Genomic DNA, 6,956 nt, shown 5'->3' on the forward strand with positions numbered 1-6,956 from the left:
GGAACTGAGAAATTATATAAAGCCAACTATATCAAAGTGGATCAGGACATTAGGAATGATATTGAGAGGTGGGCTGTCCTCCCACTGGACTTCAGTTCACGAATAGATACCATCAAAATGAATATACTCCCACGACTCCTCTACTTATTTCAGTCATTACCAATTGAAATTCCTGAGAAACAATTTAGAACCTGGGATAAAGTTATTTCAAGATTTATATGGAATGGTCAAAGGCCAAGAGTCCGATTTGAGACATTACAGATTGGGAAACATAAAGGGGGTATGGCGTTGCCAAACCTTAGGGAATATTTCAATGCAGCACAAATTAGACCAATAATCTATTGGTGTGCCAAGGATTATGAAGCAAAATGGAAAAATTTAGAGAGATATGTACAAGGAAGAGAAATTCAGAGCCTTATTGGGGACAGATATGTAGCAAAGGATTTACTTGACCAGGTAGATACTATTACTCGATTTACATTAGAATTTTGGTTTAAATTGGTACGGAAATATGGATTAGAGAAGGAGCTCAGATTACTTCGATGGATAGCCTATGACAGAAATTTTATCCCTGGCACTCTTGACCATAGATTCAAACAATGGATTCCAATTGGTGTAACAGCATTATGTACAGTAATAAAAGATGGGAATGTTATGAGTTTTCAGGAACTGAAACAAAACTATTCATTGAGCAACCAGGACCATTTTAGATATCTGCAATTAAGGGACTTTTATGACAGAGACATAAAGCACAATGTCAATTTAGATAAAAATGGGATAGTAAGAACCATAATTGGAGTTTATAATTCAAAAAAATATAGGATAATATCTACATTATATCAGTGCCTAATGGAGAGAAGGGGAAATACAACATCGTATGTAAAGCTGAAATGGGAAAAAGAATTAGGTGTCACTATCACAGAAGATGAATGGTTACATATCTGGAGAACACAACAGTCCACAACATCTTCACGTACATGGAGAGAACACTGTTGGAAGAATGTAATTAGATTTTTTATAACACCCCAAATTACAAATAAATACGTGTCTGTAGCACAACCTTGCTGGAGAAGATGTGGGGCCATGAATGTAGACCATTCACATATATTTTGGCTTTGTCCTGAAGTTGCACAATTTTGGGGAAATGTTCATAAGGTTATCTGCAAAATTTTGGGCTATGATATACCCAAGTCATGTTTGGTACTATATTTCGGCAATATGACTGGAAATACTGTGTTAAGAGAAGACAGATACCTGTTGAAAGTGTTGTTGGCGGCCTGTAAGAAGGCCATTACGAAGAGATGGTGTAAGGCAGAACCACCTACGCAAGATGAATGGCTGAAAATTGTGAATGAAATATATGATATGGAACTGTTAACCCATAGGATACGAACACAAGAGGAGCAATGTCGAGAGAAGTGGGAGAAATGGACAATGTTTACATGTCAACGACAGGATGAGGAAATTAACCATTGAATATGTCATAGTAATAAGAAAACTTTGTAGAGACAGGGCAATCTATATCCTTTCATGTTTTTTGTTTTGTTATATTGTTCTATGTGTGTGTTGTCTTTCTGTCATGGAAAAGCAATAAAAACAAAGTATCAAAAAAAAAGAGGTGCAGGTCGTTGGCATCCTTTGCCAGGTGAAAGTGATGGAGGACATCCTCGACTCTCTGCAGGAGTTCTCTGGGCTTTGGCACGGTGGTTCTGCAGTGCTCTCTGATGTGCTGCTTGGTGGGATTAGCAGGAGAGATTCTGCAGAAGGTGTACGCATCCTTGAGCCTCTGGAGATCGCTTTGGTCCACAACAAGGAATGCTGCAGAGAGGAACTGGCAGAAAGAGCTGTACAGCGGATGATGCTCTGAGACACACTCCCTTGTAAGCCTACGCATACAATGGAACAAGTCCAACTTGATTACTATCCGCTCTTCGAACTTGCTCCTTGATGCGCAGGTGTTAGCCAGATTGCCAGAGGTTGCTCCTGCCACAACAGCCTCTGAGGTCCTTCAGCAGTCCCATGAGAGGTGCTCCTGAGCTCCAGGGTCCAGGACCTTGATGGCAGCACAGCAGTCCCTAAAACATTGAAAATAATTTCATTACAGCTGAAAACCTCTTACAATATGTTTTGTACAAAGAGTCTTAAAATAATTTACAGTATAAAATAATTTACTGTAAGTTTTCCATCTGTTTGTATTTTTCATTATCTATTTGGACTGCTCACAAGAAGAGTCAGATTACACAATAAACTGTGCAAATAAAATAAAGGAAAAAAAGCATGAAGACAACAATAATACAAACTTTATAATGTACAACAAGTCAAAAAAATAAAATCTTGTTTTTTCTTCATACCTGTCCACCCACTGGCAGCCTGCCTTCTCCACTCCAGCCGCAGTGTAGCGTTGAGACAGACCCTCATACATCGGATAAAGGGACCGATCACACTCTGACTGCAGCATCACCCAGCTCAGGATCATCCAGTTCTCATTCATAATAGCATAGGAAGACATGGTGCCAGACGACAGCACGACCTTCCTAGCCACTTTGCGGGTGTGATCCGACCTCAGTGCCTGTCCAAAGGTCCCCTGTAGCAGCAGAGTGAGGAGCTGCTCTTGCCGCTGATACTCGCGGACCAGGCAGTCGACCAGGTAGTGCGAAGAAATTGACACTCCACACCAGCCATCAGCATCTGAGTAGCCACCAAATGGAGCAGGAGTATCTACCTGTCTGAGGAGCCTAGTGATGGTTCTCTGGCCGTATACTCCTGCCTCAGCATCCCTAACGTTCTGCACGGTCTGCAGGTAGGCCAGGTGAGCTCTCTCATACTTCAGATGGAGCACCTCCGTCAGCTGCTTGGTCATGTCCTCTGGTGATCTGCCGCTGCGCCTCATCTCGTCCATTACCGATTTGCAGATGGCCTTTTTGTGTGTCAGGAAAGCCGGCACGATGTTGCTGAAGCGCTCCGGTAGCTTCTCCAGCCACTGGGGTTTGTCAGCATGCCAGTACTTCTTACAAGCCTTGCACGTGAGTCGTGAGGCTAAAATATAGTACTGACTGCCGGTGCCAATGATGACTCTGGGCCTTCCAACACCACAGGAAGCTACCTGAGGGTTGGGACAACCATAAAGACAGGGCAGGGTGTAGTTGTTCCTCACCCTCTCCATGATTGCGTGCTCTGGCTTCCAAATGAAAAATGGATGAAGCTGAAAGTACTTTGGTGAAGGCAGGTCAGAGATTGAGTCTATGAGCTCAGGCTGAGGGGGATAACGCCACAGGGACAGCATGTTCATAAGATGACGTACTGGACGTGAACCTGGCCACAGCCCCAATGCCTCCAGCTCAGTCTTCATCCAGATTTTCTGCTGTTGGGAGCAGTTCCACTGCCTAACATCCTGATCATAGCCTGGGACAGAGGTTGCAGGCTGTTGTGGGGCATCTAAATATACAGGAGGCGCTGGACATGGCAGAGCTGTAAAACAAAATAAAATACTACAGTACATACACAATAAGTGAAAAAGAAAGTGAGCTCTATATTAATTACTGCTATGGTTACAAGAGTGTCACAGAAATTCATACCTTCATCAAGGACAGTGTCTCTCTGTGCTTCCACAGGGACGATATTCTGTGATAATGACTCTGGGATGGTGAGATACAAACAGGAAAGGCAAGTGAGGTATACATATTAAAAATGAGCAATAACCATTCTCATAGCTTTTAAGAAAAGTTATCCCAGGCTCTAAAGAAGAACTGTGGGAGACTGGCTTTCCATGTGCTTTAAAAAACAGTTGCAACAAAAGTTTAGAAAAACTTTAAACGGACACCAAATGTTATCATTACATAACATTACTTAACGCGAGTATTATACAATGTATAACACAGTGGAAATTAGATTTAGATTAGTCACAATGAAAGTGATACTGTGTGAGAGACACTGGTAGTATAGGAGGACTACATACGGTGTATGAGCTCTTCTATCCCGAGCTGTGGGGCGATGGCGAGCAGCTGAAGAGGGACCGGCAGCGGAGCCTTCGCTGTGGGATTAAAAGAAAAACAGAAAACATTCACAGTCTGATTAACATTCAGGAGGGTTTAAAGTGAGAAGTAAACCAAGATAATAACCTTTGACAGAAGCAACAATCACAGGGGGGTCATCGGGCTCAGCAGGTCTGGAAACAGTAGCTGCAGCTGTTGGCTTCGTCCTGTGTGCTGTAAACAATATTCTGTGTCATTTTCCTCACAATCTAATTTGTTTATGATTCACAATCTGTCTTTACCTGTTGTCTCTGTAATTAACTGGTAGTACAGGCTGAAAATACAGTTTCCTTAAATTGTCAGTCGCTTTTTATTTTAAATGGAAAAACACAATGTTTTTTTACATGGAAACAGGTAAAGCACAGAAATATCACTACATAGTAAGAATAGCACCTGTCAATCAAATATGTGGCATGTTAACCTGTATCTAAACTAGGGTTTTCACATGACAAATCCTTGAATGACAGCATAAAAATAGCATGCAAAAAAGCCAAACACTTACCGTCATCGCTGACAAGTTAATTCCTTCAGTTAGTGGGAGAGTAACAGAACACAAGCATCAGAACAGGCCAGAACACGGCCAAAATAACAAACTATTGAACAGAGAATAGTAATGGCAGGGGAATTCTGGTGAAAACAGAATCCTCCCTCCACACTGATGGATTAAAACCTGTTGGTGGAGACACAATCAGGGCTCTGGGGACTGCTGCTGGTGGCCCTGAAAGCACAGGTGACATTAGGCTTTTAACATATACAGTAGGAGTTTAAAGAAACTCTGTATATTAAATTAGATCCACCTACTTAGTTCAGTGTCAAATTTAGATGGAGACAGATTTAACATTCCTTTCTCCAGCTCCTCGTCCTCCTCCATCACTAGGACATTAAACAATAACATTAATAGTGTGTTAAGTACATTAAATGTTCACATAAAATAAGTATTTCCATATTTTTGTGAACTGACCTAGAGTTCTAGATGTCCGTGTGGTGGCAGCTGATGTAATGGAGACTTCTGCAGGTGGTGGACAGGACTCAGTCCTCTGCTGCTTGAGGATGTACTGCTGCAGGTTATACATCTTGCTGTTTTTTATGCACTTCACTCCTGAGATGAAGGCAGCATAACCATCAGCCCTGCTCTCCCAGATCTGCCTCCAAGTGACCTTGGCCCTGGCTCCAAAGCCGACAATATTGTCACCCTTCGATGCCACTGGTGGCGCAGGCTTCCTGGAGGACAGGTACTTTCTCAAGTCCTCAATTTCCTGGAAGCTCCTGGCATAGTCCAGAAATGACAGGAGGCTGTCCTTGCTGTGTCCTTGGGGGTTGAAGGTCCCATCTCTCTCCTCCTCTTCTACCTTTTTCATCAGGTAGATGGTGTAGCCGACATCATTTTCTATGAGCCACCTGAACAATTTCCCCTTGTACTTGCCAAACTGCAGCACATAATCCCCCATCACCTCCAGTCGGTTCGAAACATCTCCTCCCCGCTGAATGACTACAGTGAGAGCGTTGGTCTTCACAAGGTCATGTTTCTGAGGGGGAGACTTGTCCTGAAGCGAAGGATCCGTTTTAATCCTCATGGCTTCATCAGAGGGGTCCTGCCCCAGATGGCCTGATGGGCCCTTCCTGAATGACACCTCCATCCTTCCTGGGAAGAAGTTGATGGTCTTCTTCATTATCTCCTGTGCGCAGCAAAACACAATGCATATTAAATACAAAGTTCTTCATGTTAACGTTATTCAGCACTTGTAATGACTAGCATTTGATATTACACAGATAGACAGACAGAAAGACAGACAGACAGACAGATTCAATAACATATTGCCATATCAACGTGATTGATTGGAATTTGTCTTAGTGAGCTCACTTATTCAGTCAAGACAGGGAAAGACAAAAATAGTAAAGCCACTGACTTACAAAGCACACAATACATTAATCAAAGTATAAAACAGCAAAACACAATGCATATTATATACAGAGTTATTAACAGTAATCATCATTTGTAATGACTAACTAACAGCATTTGATATTACACAGACAGACAGACAGATAGACATAAACCTGCATCTTACATGTAGGCTATAAAATAGACATAAGTTACAGTATTTACCCATTCAAAATGTACACTGAGCTTGTCTAAAATACGACTGTACCAACATACAGTATTCACAAAGACAAGTGATGGACGTACACAATAATAGCACTGACGGCCTCAGTCTTAATATGATTCTTAGAGACAAAAAACAATGAAATAGTCAAAGAAAGCAGGATTTTGGAAAAAGTTAAAACTCGACTGACAGCTCTTCCACATGTGCAAAGTAATAAAATGAGCTACTGTTAACGCTGACATACTGTATACATACACAACGTAACATAACCTTAATGTACTTAGCTAACGTTACCTTATCCAACAACAAACCCGAGTTACAACCTGTCAATGCTAAAACAACAACATGTAAGCCAACTAACTATTAGAAGAACAGTTTGCCCATTAAAACAACTGAGAAGAGTTAATTTACTACTTGAAATAATGATCCCCACTTACGTTTGATAAGTTTGACGTCGTGATAGATGACAAAGCTGTGATAAAACACTGTAGATCGTCCGATCATGTAGTCGTGTATCTTATCTATGCTGCTGCCGATGCTGTGAGGTCTGTCACTCAAAGGTGACAACGGCGCGGAAGACCGGGGTTCGATTCCCCGACGGGGAGGCTAGCTTCTTCTACCAGCTGCTTATTATTCACCAAGAAAGACAAAAGTTGTTACTTCACAGCAGAATGGAGAATTCACAATTAGTCCATGAAATGTGATATTCATACCATATGTTGATTTCCGGGAGGCTACGGAGAAGGACTTTCCTTTGGCATCGTGGAAGTTCTGGCAAACTGTTAGACGACTCAGAAAAGGAGAGCAGGGTTTGGCTCAGGCT

The sequence above is a fragment of the Sebastes fasciatus genome, chromosome 11 (assembly GCF_043250625.1).
Source record: "Sebastes fasciatus isolate fSebFas1 chromosome 11, fSebFas1.pri, whole genome shotgun sequence".
NCBI lineage: Eukaryota > Metazoa > Chordata > Actinopteri > Perciformes > Sebastidae > Sebastes > Sebastes fasciatus.